This window comes from Mustela nigripes, chromosome 5 (genome assembly GCF_022355385.1).
Source record: "Mustela nigripes isolate SB6536 chromosome 5, MUSNIG.SB6536, whole genome shotgun sequence".
NCBI classification, from domain to species: domain Eukaryota; kingdom Metazoa; phylum Chordata; class Mammalia; order Carnivora; family Mustelidae; genus Mustela; species Mustela nigripes.
Genome location: NC_081561.1, coordinates 34,289,092 through 34,305,880, shown reverse-complemented (window position 1 = coordinate 34,305,880; position 16,789 = coordinate 34,289,092).

Sequence of the window (16,789 nt, the reverse complement as noted above, 5' to 3'; positions counted from 1 at the left end):
TCACTTATTTGTGGAGCATAACAAATAGCATGGAGGACATGGGAGGTTAGAGAGGAGAAGGGAGTTGGGGGAAATTGGAAGGGGAGGTGAACCATGAGAGACTATGGATTCTGAAAAACAATCTGAGGGTTTTGAAGGGGTGGGGGGTGGGAGGTTGGGGGACCAGTGGTGGGTATTATAGAGGGCATGGATTGCATGGAGCACTGGGTGTGGTGCAAAAATAATGAATACTGTTATGCTGAAAATAAAAAAATAATAATAAAAATAAATAAATAAATAAAATTATTATACTTGGCATGCTTATAGAAATAAAGGAGGGGATTAAAACATGACTAAGAAATAAAAGGCTTTCATAAATATTTATTTATACATTGATAAAAAGCAAAATATAAGGAACTTCTATAAATGTAAAATATAATAACTAAATGTAAAAGAACTCACTGGAAGAGATAAACAGTAGATTTGGAAACTTCTTAAGATATTTAATAAATTAGAAGATAGTTCCAAAAAAGTTATTCAGAATGCATTAATAAGAAACAAAATTTGGAAGAAATTATAAGCACAGAGAAAAAACTCTAACATTGATTTTAATTAAAATTCCTAAAGGAGATAACAGAAAAAATTATGGAAAGATTTAAAAACTGAAATGGCAGTGAATTTTCCAAAATTAATAAAAGACACATACTTTCAGGTTTAAAAATACAATGTCTTAAACAATATAAATAAAAGAAATTCACACCTAATCAACATTTTATGGTGAAATTGGAGAACCAAAGACAAATAAATGTTAAAAGCATCAGGAAGTGAAAGTCAGATTAGCTACAAAGTAACAATAGAGAGCCAAATCCTCAAAACTAAAAAATAAATAAATAAATAAATAAAAAGGAAGCTAGAAGAGAATAAGTTTACACATTTTAAAAGATTTTTTTTTTCATTGATTCTTCTCCTACCCACTTAAACAAGATGGGATTGGGAGGCAGACAGACCATAAGTGACTCTTAATCTCACAAAACAAACTGAGGGTTGCTGGGGGGAGGGGGTTTGGGAGAAGGGGGTGGGATTATGCTTTGGTGAGTGCTGTGAAGTGTGTAAACCTGGTGATTCACAGACCTGTACCCCTGGGGATAAAAATATAAAAATAAAAAATTTTAAAAAAAGATTTTTAAAAAAATATGTTGGCACATAATTGTATATTATATTGCAAATTAAAATGAAAAATAAAAGATACCTTCAGACAATCAAAAAAGAGGCTTACCACCAAAAGTTTTCCACTAAAACATAAGGAATAACATGGAGGACATTGGGAGATGGAGAGGAGAAGTGAGTTGGGGGAAGTCAGAGGGGGAGATAAACCGTGAGAGTAGTGAAATTGCAGTGTGAAGTAAAGGGGGGTGTGGGGAATGGGTAAGCCCAGTCGTGGATATTAAGGAGAGCACATATTGTATGGAACACTGGGTGTGGTGTGTAAACAATGAATTATGAATCACGGAAAAAAATCATTTAAATGAAAAAAATTTTAAATGTATCCATCAATTCAAATTGAAGGTCAGAAATGCAAGAAATAAATGAAGGATGAAAAAAACAAACATATCGATAATTCTAAATAAGCTTGACTATATGAAACATTAATAACAATGACTAATTAAAGGGTTAAATTTAGAATTAAAATACTTTTTAATAATTAGCATGCCAGCTGGCATAGGAGGGTTGAATATCATCAGGAGGTAAAGATATAAGGTCTTCTGTTATTCAGGAGAAGAATAAAAATATCAAATTTAGACAAGTATGCAAGTGAATATTTCAAAGAAACCACTAAAATAAAAAATAATTGAAAAAGAATTTATGAAAATTCTGAACTAACAGAGCAACAGAAGGAAATGATAGCATAATAAAGAAAAACATCTGAATGGAAAAGAAGGGATACAGAGAGGAAAAAAAAGAGAAATGTGGCAAAAAGAAAAAGCAAACATAGTATAACAAAAATAAATTCTAATATATTGATGGTCATAATAATCCTGAATGGATAAAATTCATCATGTAAAAGATAAAAGTAGTCAGACTAGATTAAAAAGAAAAAGTCAGATACTTTTCACTACTTACTTCTTTTAGAAGAGACAAAGACAAACATTGAAAAAAAAAACAGAAACAATATCTTATCCCATTCCATGGGGTGCTTCTTTGTTTTGTTGACTATTTCCTTTGCTGTACAGAAGCTTTTGATCTTGATGAAGTCCTGAAAGTTCATTTTTGCTTTTGTTTCCTTTGCCTTTGGAGACATGTCTTGAAAAAGTTGCTGTGGCTGATGTTGAAGAGGTTACTGTCTATGTTCTTCTCTAGGATTTTGATAGATTCCTGACTCATCGTGGGGTCTTTTATCTATTTTGAGTTTATCTTTGTGTATGGTGTAAGAGAATGGTCAAGTTTCATTCTTCTATGCATAGCTGTCCAATTTTCCCAGCACTACTTATTGAAGAGACTGTCTTTTTTCCACTGTATATTTTTTCCTGCTTTGTCGAAGATTATTTGACTATAGAGTTGTGGGTCCATATCTGGGCTCTCTACTGGTGATTTTTGCAAATGACACTATCGACAAAGGGCTGATATCCAAGATCTATAAAAAACTCCTCAAACTCAACACTCAAAAAACATATAACCATGTCAAAAAATGGGCAGAAGACATGAACAGACACTTCTCAAAGAAGACATATAAATGGTTAACAGACACATGAAAAAATGTTAATCATCATTAGCCATCAGGGAGAGTCAAATCAAAAATCACATTGAGATTCCACCTTATACCAGTTAGAATGGCCAAAATCAACAAGACTGTAAAAAAGTATTAGAGAGGATGTGGAGAAAGGGGAACACTTTTACACTGTTGGTGGGAATGCAAGTTGGTGCGGCCACTTTGGAAAACAGTGTGGAGATTCCTTAAGAAATTAAATATAGAGATATCCTATGACACTGCAATTTCACTACTGGGTATTTACCCCAAAGAAACAGATGTAGTGAAAAGAAGGGCCATTGGTACCCCAATGTTAATAGCAGAAATAGCCACATTTGCCAAATGTGGAAAGGGCCAAGATGCCCTTCAACAGATGAATGGATAAAGAAGATATGGTCCATATATAAAATGGAGTATTATGTCTCCATCAGCAAGGATGAATACCCAACTTTTGTATCAACATGGATGAAACTGGAGGAGATTATGCTGAGTGAAATAAGCCAAGCAGAAAGAGTCAATTATCATATGGTTTCACTTACTTGTGGAACGTAAGGAATAACACAGAAGACACTGGGAGATGGAGAGAAGTGAGTTGGAGGAAATCAGAGGGGAAGACAAACCATGAGAGACTGTGGACTCTGATAAACAAACTGAGTGACGGTTTTGGAGGGTTTTGGATGGTGGGGGGTTTCATGAGCCTAGTGGTGGGTATTAAGAAGGGTACATATTGCATGGAGCACTGGGTGTGATGCAAAAACAATGAACTTGGAACACTGAAAAAATAAAATTAAGTTAAAAAAATAGAAAAACGATAATCAGTAGAACACTAACCCTAAAGTTAACTGCACTAGATAATAATTATCAAAGATTTTTAAGTAGAAAGCATTGTTGTAGGTAAAAGAGACTCCAATAATAATAAGAGGTTCATTGACCAATAAAACAGAATGCTTCTAAGTGTTTCACCCAATAATAGAGGTTTCAAAAGAGGTTCATGAATCATACTTTGTTAATATAACTTTTTTAAAAAAATTATTATTGTTTTTTAATTTTAGAGAGAGAGTAGGGGGAAGGGGCAGATGGAGACAGTTTTAAGCCCACTCTGCACTGAGCATGGAACTCTACCCAGGGCTCATGACTCTGAGATCACAACTTGAACTGAAACCAAGAGTCACATGCTTAACTGACTACACCACCCAGGCATCCCTGTTCATGTAACTCTAAAAAATGTATACTAAAATTAAGAATTATATTCAAAACACAATAAAAAGTTAAGACAAACTGCCAAATGGAAGAAGGTACTTACCCACTGTATAACCAACAAAATATTAACTCCCAATTTGTATTAAAATTTTTATAAAAATACAGAGAAAATAACCCAAAATGGGAAAACAGATAAAAGTAACAAAATTTTATTTCAATGAAGAGGAAATTCAGAGAAACCATAAACATTTTAACATATATTCAGCCTCATGAGTAATCAGGGAAATGCAAATTTAAAATATGACATCATTAAAAAAATAAAATAAAATATGACATTATTTTACACTCTGTGGACTGGCAAAAATTGAAGTCTGTATAATATATCAGGAGAGTTTAGAGCAGTGGAATTTTTATAAACTCCTAGTGAAAGCACAAACACTTTAAGAAAACAAATCAACATTTACTGAATTTTGGAGATCTACATAGCCAGCAATTCTTAGATATATACTCCAGAACTGCACCGGAAGATGTGTTTACTTTCTAAGCTGATGGACAACATTGATGTAGAAAAGCAACCACAAAGACAGATCTGGCAAATGAATTGATTCAGACTTCCAAAGAGTTATTAAAAGGGATATGGTGGGGAAAAGATGATCCCCCAGTTTTAAAATTTCCCTGCACTCACCCAGAATTTGTGTTGATGATACCATGCCCTCAGAAAGGCCACATTCTATAGAGAAAAACCAGACATAAACATATAATTACAAAATTATATGTTTGGAAACTAAAGATCACAATATTTGAAGAATAAAAGAGAGGAGCATGATTTAGATTTGGGGGATTCTTTAAGGAATGACTCAGGAAATGATAATAATGCTGCAGCTTAAAGAATAAGTAGATTATAGCTGGGCTAAAAGCAAGAAGAGGATGCCAGGGACATATAAAAAGACACAAGCAAATATTTGAGAATAGGAGATCATGACATAGAGAAGTCAAGTGCTGGATAAAAGTGAGTGGGTTTCTTGCTCTGGAGGTAAGACATGAGATTAGAGAGGGAGGGAGATTTTGATCAGGAAGAACCTTGTAGGCTAGATAAGAATTTTGGATATTAGGGGTGCCCGGGTGGCTCAGTTTGTTAAGTATCCCACTCTTGGTTTTGGCTCAGGTCATGATCTCATGGGTCTTGAGATTAAGTCCAGTGTCCTGCTCTGTGCTCAGTGGGAAGTCTGCTTGAAGATTCTCTCCCTGTGCCCCTACCCTAAGTCACTCACCAACACAGGTGCACTCTCTCTCATCAATCAATCAATCAATCTTTAAAAAAAAAGAATTCTGGATTTTATTCTAAAGGAAATCAGAATTAAATGCTTTTCAGCCGTGGAATAAATGGATCTGTGTGACAGATTCAGAGTAAGGGAGAAATCAGAAATCCAGCATGGTGCATATGAAGTTTGAGAGACTTCCAAGTAGAGGTTCAAGTAGGCAGCTAGAGATACATGTATGAACTTAGAATGCAAGGTCTAAGATGGAGTGGAAGTTTGGAAATTCTCAGCACATGTGAGACATGTGAATACACATTGTCTCTTAGAGATTGTTGATTGAAAAAAAAAAGTGAGCCCAAGATTGAGCCTTAATAACTTAATATTAGAGAAGGTACATAGAAGGCTGAACTACCAAAGGAGTCTGAGAAGGAGTGCTAAAGAAACAGCAGGAAGATAGGGAGAGGTTGTGTGTGTTAACAGCTAACCAGAATGTACACACTTATAAGTTTGTCTCTCAGTCCTGCTAGACCATTTGCCAGCTCTCTAAATTTCAATCAATAACTTGGAACACAGGTGAAAATATTGGGATGTTTTCTTTCTTTCTTTCTTTTAAATTTTATTTATTTATTTATTTGTCAGAAAGAGAGAGAGAGAAAGCACACAAAGAGGAAGAGAGGCAGGCAGAGGTGGAGAGAAAGGCAGACTCCCTGCCGAGCAAGGAGCCCAAAAATATTAGAATATTTTCCCCACAATTTTGTCCAAAATTTGTCTTTCATTTGATACAGAGCAGGGGACATTCTCTATTAAGTGAAAAAAAAAGGCAATCTATGTAATGGAGAAGACATTTTGGTAAAATTCACTTTCATTCATAGCAATATTGCTTCTTCCTCCCAGACCACCTTCTTCCACATCTTTAATAATGGAACCTCTGAAATTTTAGTTGGGCACATGGACCCAGAAGATTACATTTCTTATCCTCTTTTATATCTAAATATAGCCATCTGGCTAATATTTGGTCAAGGGAGTAGAAGAAATGTGTGAAATTTTCAAAATATTTCTTTAGATGGATGGGATTTGTGCTTTATTGTACATTTCCTCTGAAAAGAGGGCACAATGGGAGAAAGAGGAGCCATCTTGTGCCACAAGATGGAAATCTAATTTTCAATGAGACAGCACCAAGATAGAAGAGATATTCTTTGACACCAGTAAATCACCAACAAAGCTTTGGTCCACCTAGACAGAACTTAACTAAGGATAAAGAAATTCCTATCTACTTTAAGTTATAGTAATCTTGTTTTCTTTGTAACAGCTGCCCAATCTGTATTCATTCCTCATGCAGTTCTAGAGAATGAACTATTCTTCCCTACCTGTATTACCTTAGAAAATTGCTACATATCTCAAATGCTCCCCCACTTCAATGTCCATCTTAAAAAGCTTCTGACAAGCTCATCCAGTTTAGAAAACAAATCAACATCTTTATAGTTCTATAAAGCTTTATCATTAACCAGTTTATTGTTGTTAGCAGCCCATCATACCCTTTAAAAATATCCCTCAAGGTTAGGGACTTTATGAAAAATATCACTGCATCCTCAGTACCCAGTACTCAGTGGAATAAATTAATGTACTGATAGTAGCATTTGGATACTCAAACTTTAGCCCAGACCTTAAAAGATGCTTCTTTATGTACCCCTCCATACCCCAAATAGTACTTTAGTATTTTGTATAGTATGCACCTGTTCTTGCAAAGTATATTTTCTTATTTGCTAAGAATTTATTTAATGATCAGTAGGTATAAGGAAGAAGAAAAAGTTGGTTTTAGATTACAGCTAGGTAGTGGCCATATGAGGACTGAACTTAAGGTTTAATCTGGGCAATGAAGGTAAAAGGATATCCATGAGGTAAAGAACAGTGAACGGTTAGAGGATTGATGGCTGCTGGGTTACTGGCATTGGGGTTTTGGAGCAAATGAGTTCAAAAGATGAGATGTTTTGGTTAGTAATTGAAATGCATAGTTATTGATCATGGTAAGGTCCATGGAAGTACCATGGGAGTGAGTAACTAAGGAAGTGTGGAAAACAGGAGTGCTGCTGGAGAGGAAGAGTGCTACTTACATAATAAGTCCAATCATCTACTTACATAATAAGAACAAGAATGGTGTCATAAAGAAAGAGTAAGGTCACTAAGATCATGAAGACATGAGAGGCAATTATGTGAGGGTGAATGGCAGTAGCAAGGTATTAATCTGATGACATAGGATTCAAATATAGGAGGTTTTAGGAGAAGTGAAAGGAGAACAGGAATGGACAAAAAAATAGACATTCTGTATATGCATAAATTAGATGCAAAGAACACATGCTTAAATTAAAAAAAAAAAAACAACATAATGTAGAGAAAGACAAATACAAATAGGCATAAACAAACAGTTTGTAAGATAAAATAGGGATAAATGGTAAGAATCCCAAAGAAGATGGAGGGGATAGGAGAGTTCTTAGCTGGTCAGATGACTGTGGGCTCTCTGGATGTTGATTGAAGACCATTAAAGCTGACTCTTGAGAGATGTTTTCACACATTTTTAGGAGAATCTCCTTGTTGAGGACTGGGATACTCTCTTCTTTGGTTTCCCCAGCCAGGCTGATGCAATCTCTATTGTGATTCTATAATGGTGGGCCTTTACAAAACTTGTCATTTGAGGTCATGCCAATAATTTTTTAGGATATTGGAATGCATAATTCTTTTCAAATTTATGATATGTCATCTCTTCTAATGTTTATCACCAGTGAGACAAAGAAGCAAAGGATAAGGTTCTCATTCTCATTTCCAGACTTATTTCATATGGTCTTTAAAATTCAAAAAATGTCTAAATAGGCAATTCAGTCTGTTTTCCAGACTTTAAACAATCTCCCAAATAGAATTGTTTATAACATAGTTTGTGTTTTAGGAGTCCATTCTGTTATTAAATTGAATTATTTTAAGTTATTGGATTATAATAAATTTAAATATGATTAAATGTTTGACACAAGAAATAATTTACAGCCAAGTACCAGAAGTTTAACCAAATGGATTCAAGAAATATATCTTGGATCAATAAATTATTCTATGATGATATAAATAAAGAATATACCTTTATTCCATTCCTCTGATTAAATATGTGGTGCATATTTCCAAACATTATAGGAAAATAGTCATCTTCGGTTTTTTATATCCAGACAATGAAATGACAGCCAATTCTGTTGAAAAGGGAAAAGCATATTCTAAATGTAATATGTTTCCAGTCCATGGCCGCAAAAATAGTTTTTCATTTGTTCTGTTTTAATGTTTTTAGCCTTTACTACCTCACAGTTAAGAATTTCGTAAGTCATATGTTTTAGCTATTAAAATAAGTATTTTAAAGAATAATTGAAATATTTTAGGAAATTACATTTTATTTCTATCCTGCGCTTTTACTTCCTAAAACCCTTGACTTAATTTAAGTAAAATTTTAGTTTTTCTTGAATTTCTGTATTAATGGATTATTTTTACCTATTTTGAAATTGTCACATTTAAACACAGTTTGTTTTAGGTTTTCTACTCTAACATGCTTACATGATCATTTTAGATAAACATAAATACAAAGAAGTAAAGACTACTGTGAAGATACTCTTGTGCTTAGCACCAGTATAAGTTTTGATAATACTGGGGCATAATTTCATTCTGAATTATTTCTTTTTAAATGTTTTCTAATTTTCTTGAGCAGAGTTCCAGTAGGTTGTGAATTATACTTTATCAATATGAAAATATTATTTTATATTACTTCCCAGTTCAAGTGTAAAAAAGGAGGTGTTCAATGCAGCTGTTGTCAAAAAGAAAGAGCCACTTACTTGGCAAAGTTGTTGAAACCAATTCTATAGATGAGCCTCATGGTCTATTTCTCAGTAATAGAAATCTGAGATCTGGGCTCCTACCTGACTTGGTTCCAAGTGATGGTAAACTTTTTGTCATATGGTGGAGTGGCAAGTTGTTTACTTGAAGATGGCCTAGGTCCTAAACATTTCCTTCAACAGCCCAATGTTTTAATTCAACAGATAATTAGTGAGTATTTGCTATGTGACAATCACTCCGTGGAGTGAGGGAAAAGTTAGGCTGTTGTGACATCTCCAGCCAAAGGTACCTCCTTATTTTTAATGTTTATCGAGTATGATACATTGGTTTTGGCTACTGAATAAAACTAATTTAAGTAATTAAATTGCCAGCATGGATTATTTTTATCTTGAATATATTATGTTCAATAAAGAGATTTAGATTCCATATTCTGGTTAATATATGTTAGTTGTAAAATATGGAGTAAATTATTAATGCTTCTGGATGTATATATGTATATGCGTGTATTTATTTATTTGATTTTTTAAAAAGATTTTATTTATTTTTTGAGAGAGAGAGAGGGTGCACAAATTGAGGCAGGACAGAGGGAGAGAGAGAAGCAGACTCCCCATTAAGCAGAGAGCTTGATACAGGGCTGGATGCCAGGACCTGAGCAGAAGGCAGATGCTTAACCCATTGAGCCATCCAGGTATCCCTGTATAATTTTTTTTAATGCTTCTGTATTTAATCTATTAAATGAGACAAAAATATAGAAAATGTCTATTACAATATCTGGATCAGAGTAAGTGTCCTTTAAATATAAGCTATTTTTAAATTTTTATTTATTTATTTATTTATTTAAATTTATTTTTTATAAACATATAATGTACTATTAGCCCCAGCGGTGCAGGTCTGTGAATTACCAGGTTTACACACTTCACAGCACTCATCATAGCACATACCCCACCACCCTTTCCCTACCCCCTCTGCTTGGCCACTCTTAGTTTGTTTTGTACATTAAGAGTCTCTTATGATTTGTCTCCCTCTCGATACCATGACTCATTTGAATAGTATGATCCCATTTGGGAAAAAATAAAAATTTTTAAATTCTAAATATAAGCTATTTTTTACTGATTTGTTATTAAAATAACAATAATTTTCTGTTTATCTTAATTGATGATCAAATGTATATATACATTTCCCTCAATATTTAACAAATATCTCTTGATTATTTCAAAAATTTAAATACATTTGACTTTTTGTAGTGGAGTTATTTAATTTAAATTTTAAAAATCAAATGGTATATTGGATTCCAAATATGAGTGAGATCATATGGTATTTGTCTTTCTCTGACTCACTTATTTCACCTAGAATGATACACTAGTTCTATCCACATCATTGCAAATAGCAAGATACCATTCTTTTTGATGGCTGAATGATATTCAGTGTATGTATACATGTATGCATGTATAAATATATGTATACATATATGTATTTAGATATGCTAGATGTGTGGTGTGGTGTGGAGTGATGTGTGTGTGTATGTATGTATGTAAATATACACACATATGGTATACATTATATACCACATTCTTTATGCATTCATCAGTTGATGGACTTTGGGCTCTCTCCATAATCTGGCTATTGTTGATAATGCTGCTATAAGCATAAGGGTGCATGTACCCCTTTGAACCAGTATTTTTTTGTCCTTTGGGTAAATACCTAGTAGTGCAATTGCTGGATTATAGAGTAGTTTCATTTTTAACATTTTGAGGAACCTCCAAGGTATACTCCAGAGTGTCTGCACCAGTTTGAATTCCCACCAAGAGCATAAGAGGATCCCCCTTCCTTCACATCCTTGCCAAAACCTATTGTTTCTTGTGTTGTTAGCCATTCTGACTTGTGTGAGGTGATATCTCATCGCAGTTTTGATTTATGTTTTACTGACAATGAGTGATGTTGACCATCTTTTCATGTATCTGTTAGCTATCTGGATATCTTCTTTGGAAAAGTGTCTATTCATGTCTTCTGCCCATTTCTTACCTGGATTATTTGTTTTTTGGTGTTGAGTTTGGTTAGTTCTTTATATATTCTGGATACTAACCCTTTATCAGCTATGTCATTTGCAAATATCTTCTCCCATTCCATAGGCACCTTTTAGTTTTTTGATTATATCCTTTGCTGTGCAGAAGCTTTGTGTGTGTGTGTGTGTGTGTGTGTGTGTGTGTGTGTGTGTAAGTTAGTCACCACACAGTACATCATTAGTTTTTGATGTAGTGTTCCATGATTCATTGTTTGCATATAACACCTAGTGCTCCATGCAATCTGTGCTCAGCACTAGTCTCACCCATCCAATTCCCCTCCCATCTAAAACTCTCCATTTATTTCCAGGAGTCCATAGTCTCTCATGGCTCGTGTCCTATTCCAATTTCTGCCCCTTCATTTTTCCCTTCTCATAACGTCCTCTATGCCATTCTTTATGTTCCACAAATAAGTGAAACCATATGATAATTGACTTTCTCTGTATGACTTATTTAACTTAGTATAATATCCTCCAGTTCCATCCAAGTTGATGCAAAACTTGTGTATTCATCCTTTCCGATAGCTGAGTAATATTCTGTTGTGCATATGGACCACATCTTCTTTATCTATTTATCTATTAAAGGACATCTTGGCTCTTTCCACATTTTGGCTATTGTGGACATAGTTGCTATGAACATTGGGATTTAAGAAAGAAAAAAGATGAACATATGGGAAGGGAGAAAAGAAAAGAAGGAGAGAGGGAAACAAGCCATAAGTGACCCAACAATAGAGAACAAACAGGGTAAACAGAGGGAGGTAGAAGGATGGGCAAGATGGGTGATGGGGATTAAGGAGGGCACTTTTTGTGATGAGCACTGTATATTATATGTAAATGATGAATCACTGAATTCTACTCCAGGAACAAATATTGCACTGTATGTGAACTTACAAAACTTAAATTTAAAAAATAGGGGAAAATAAATAAATAAATAAGAGTATTGGAAGTATCTCAAGTAATAATCTTACTAAATCTCCTTTCTGACACATACATATGTTAGGAGTTCCCTTTCCAAAAAGAGACAGCTTATGTATTTACATATATATGAAAAGTTTCAGAAATAATTTTGTCAAGGACATGTTGGTTCAAAGATTAAGTTCTAAAGCAAGTAAAATTGCTGGGGAACTAGACAAATTACATGGTTAATGAAGAACAAAGAACTTCAAGAATTATTTTCTGCAATTTTCTAGTGAAAAGTATTGTTTTCAATTCTTGATACTCTAGGTCCAAAGTTCCCTATCCACAATCCCAAAACCCAAAGGGTTCTAATAACAGAAAAATTGGTTCCTAAACGATGTGCTGGCAAAACCTGACATGACCCAAATTCGATCAGTGCCAAAACTAACAGGAAATAACTTTCAATTTGCCCCATGTAATATAAATATTTATAAATATTGGCAGACATAATAAGCTTAATTATACAATGCTGCTCCATACCTCACTAGAGATAATAGGTCAAATATGATATCTGCCACTAATTATCTTTCTAAAATCTGCCAAACTCTAAATTAAAAAAAAATCAAGCTAAAAGCCCACATGTCTGATAAAGGATTAAGATATTATTAATTATTAATTAAATACATTATAACATAATATAATATTAATAATGTATTATTAATGTGTTAGTATTAACAGAGTTTTTATAAACTATAAATAAATAGAAAGCACTATTGTTTCCTTCTAAAAATTTTTTAGACACTTTAAGAATGTCTCATTATCACTGAGTAAATAAAATATATTTTTTCATAATTCCTCAAATTGTTAAATTGTATATAAAACCTTATTTTGCAAAATCAGGAAAAATTGTGCCAAAATTTAAGTTTCTGTATTTGTAACATCAATTTCAGTTGGTACTTTCCATGCCTATGTGGATAAACTGATTCATTTCACATGCGTGTTTTAGCTTTTTTCTTTGTAGATCCTCCTGTCAAATAGAAAATGAAATGTAGGAATTTCTTTTTTATTAACATGTAATGTATTATTTGTTTCAGGGGTACAGGTCTCTGAATCATCAGTCTTACACAATTCACAGCACTCACCATAGCACATATCCTCCCCAAAGTCCATCACCCAGGCACCCTATCTCTCCCACCACCCTTCCCACCAGTACTCTCAGTTTGTTTCCTGAGAACAAGAGTCTCTTAAGGTTTGTCTCCCTCTCTGATTTCATCTTGTTTTGAGATGTAGAAATTTCTAAATAGTTCATTAAACATCAGCTCACAGGCTGCAGCATTAATTACAATTAAAATGCAAATATATTAAATATATATGAATTTCATTGTCTAACACTTAAGTTGTTACCATTATTAGCAACATTAACAACATGCATTTAGGGGCTCCTGGTTGGCTCAGTCCCTTAAGCATCTGCCTTCAGCTAAGGTCATGATCCTGAAGTCCCAGGATCTAGCCCCACATCAGGTGTCCTGCTCAGCAGGGAGTCTGCTTCTCCCTCTGCCCTTTGCCTTCCTCATGCTCTCTAGGCCCCTGGCCCCCCCAGTCTTAAAAAATGTGTATGTTAAAGTCTTTCATCTTATGACAAATTAATAAACATAATTTTGTACATTCCAGGTCAGATGTTTATCAAAGGTAATGTCTCACATTAACATGTCTACAATAATAAGAATATAGATTTTTTGGTTCATAGTGGTATTTAACATTTGATCATTTTAATATCAAATCTATATAGATTGCTTTATACTTTATAATTGTTAATGTAATATCTGATTATTGTATGAAAATAAAATAGTTCTGAAAGTTTCACAACTAATTTAAGCTTTCTCTAATTTCTACTTTATCCTACTCTCTACTTGCTCTCCAGACACAATGACTTTTAATTCTTATAGATTTTCTTCTGTAGTTGTTTCTCAGTATGGAAAACAATTATATACACACATGTATGTGAAAATATAGATGATATATGTATGTATCTATAATTTTTGCTTATTGTGCTCTGATGTAATATGCAACTGATGAATTATTGAACACTACATCTGAAACTAATGACGTATATATGTTGGCTCATTGAATCTAAATTAAGAAAGAAAAAAAAGAAAAGAAGACATCTGGTTCTACCTAAGACCTACTAAATTAGAATCTACATTTCAACAAGGTCTCCAGGGGATGTGTATGCACGTTCACTTTTGAGAAGCTTTGGTCTAACCTGCAGTGTTGCTATCCCTTTGTGTATTGTCTTATTCGTTGGGCTGGAAATGCAGTGACTCTCTTAGAACTTGAGAATCATGTTCTTTGATTCTGGGAAATGTCTTTTTATAATTTCTTGATAATTCCTTCTCTGCCATTTTGTCTCCTAATTGGAACGTCTTCTAAATAGATATGGAAACTTCAGGATTGATCCTCAAAGTCCTTAGCTTTTCTGTTTTCTCTCTTTTCATCTTATCTTTTCTCTTTCTAGGAAAGAGATCTTCCAATGCCATTGGACTTTTTCTTAGTTGTCATTTCAGTGAGGCCTTTCTTTTTCTGATTATTTCTTTACATCTCATTGTCCATAACCTAATTTTAAGGCACACAAACCCACATAAGATGCTGAAAAATATATTTTTTAATTCCAGAAACAAGTGTGACCTGCTAAAAATCAGTTCCCTGTTACAAAATAGAGGAATAAAGTATAAAGTGGTTGGCAACTAGATGCCTCTACCACAAGTTCCAAATAACTAGCAACTAATTTCAAACAATTAATAACAACTAATTTCAGATGAAATTATCATATCATATCATGTTATATAATCATATTTCAGATAAGATTATCATATCATCTATTTATATGTTTGATTTACACCTAAACACAAGCCTTCTTGTCTTGAAGTAAATTAAATGGGGGCTAGTAAGTGCAGAGAAAATTATTTTAAATAGGATAATTGTTTGAAAATGAAAACCTCTGAACCAAATACAATTTCAATTTTTAAATTCAGGATAAAGCTTCAACTTAGAGTTAATCAACCCCATACTTTCTAAAGTATGTTAAGATCCATTAATATAATCAAATTATGTTTGCAACAAATTGCAGTTGAAAGGTTGAAATTTGCATAGGTTAGAGTACAGTGTACCGATTGCTTTTACTCCTCTGACCAAAGTCTGACTCCTTTATCATTGAAAGAATTATACCCTTTGCTCAGATTTTGGAAGAACACATGTGTACATGTGAAGGAGAAAGGATAAGTCGCCTTGTAAGTTTTGTGGGTCGAACCAACCTCCCTCACCAGTATGGTGACATGTCATAGTCCTTCCCCCCTCACTTCATGAATTTATTCAGTTTACATTTCTGTCCTTCCATTTGGCCAGCTTTTGACTGAAACAACAGGAATCTTAGAATAATTTGTATTTACATACAAACTCTGTCATGTGGCAGTGAAACAATCCTATAACCCTAAAAAATTAAACTTCTCTTTAAGAGAAAGTATCAGTGGAAGATGCAAACCTAAACATCACTTAAAATATTTCACATTATTCCTGAATGTAAAACCCTCATCAGATTAGCTAGATAATATTTTTAAATGTTTACAGAGTTTCTTAATCATATTGAATTAATACCAGTTTTTCCAGCTACTAAAATATTTAAGTTAGAAAAGAATTGTGGTTAATGGATAGCAACATAACATGACTTGAAGTTTAAAGAAATTTAAAAGGAAATTGATTCAAATATATTCTCAGTAAGCTCATTTATATTTGTCATTGTTGCATTTAAAATGTAATGTCCTTTCTCCCAAAATTCATATAAACTCTAAAAATTTAGAGATTCTATTCATAAAGTTTAGCATCACTTAATTTATATTTACAGTGTAACATAATAAACTTTGTATTTATAATACTATGTCTATTATATAATCCATCGATTAGCTATTTTTATTGCAGGTAAAATGATGAACTATAGAAGTTTCAATAACACATACATCTTCAGTCATGTCTGATCTTTTTGAGATATTAAAAAAAATTAAAAGGACTGAGAGGAGTAGTAAAATTTAGCTGGGTTTGTCCATAGTACTGGAAACTATTGCTTCTGGCATAGCAATTAAAATTGATGTTTGCGACTGCCAGAAATAATGAAGTTTTGGATTTATGATGAGGCATCAAGCGTCATGCCCATATTTTATTTTTAAAGGTGAAAGATTTACAGTTGATGAGGCTTGAATTAATGTGGCTCATTCATTCCAGAAATATGGGAGTGAAGGAATGTGAATTCAAGGCCAAAAAATGCCATTGTGTCCAGGTGGAAGTGGAACAATAAAAAGGAAGCTACTAATGGGGTGGTTTATTTCAAAATGCTTCATGTTAAATGTATAAAACCCTCAGTTCTTCGATAGCAAAATCAGAAAACTTAACTTAGAACTATGCATTTATGTTGTTATAGTCTTCATCTTTATTTTCACTACAGAGATGAAATCTCACAGCTAGGTGCTCTTCTTCACTAAATTTCCAGAAAATTCTCTACTCCCCCGACAAGCCAACTGACATTAAAAATAATGTTTCAGGAAAAAACTGGCCCCGGTTTTCTCTTCTTTCCCCCTTTATTTTCCTGCCACTTTTCTCCTAACATGTTTATTTGCGGCACGATTTCTATCATAACATTCTGTTCTCTTCCTCTGAGGGGAAAAAAAATCAACCAGACATCTATAATAGTTATTATTTAATTATTTTTTTCTCACATTTTTCCAAACTTTTACTGCTTCCTAT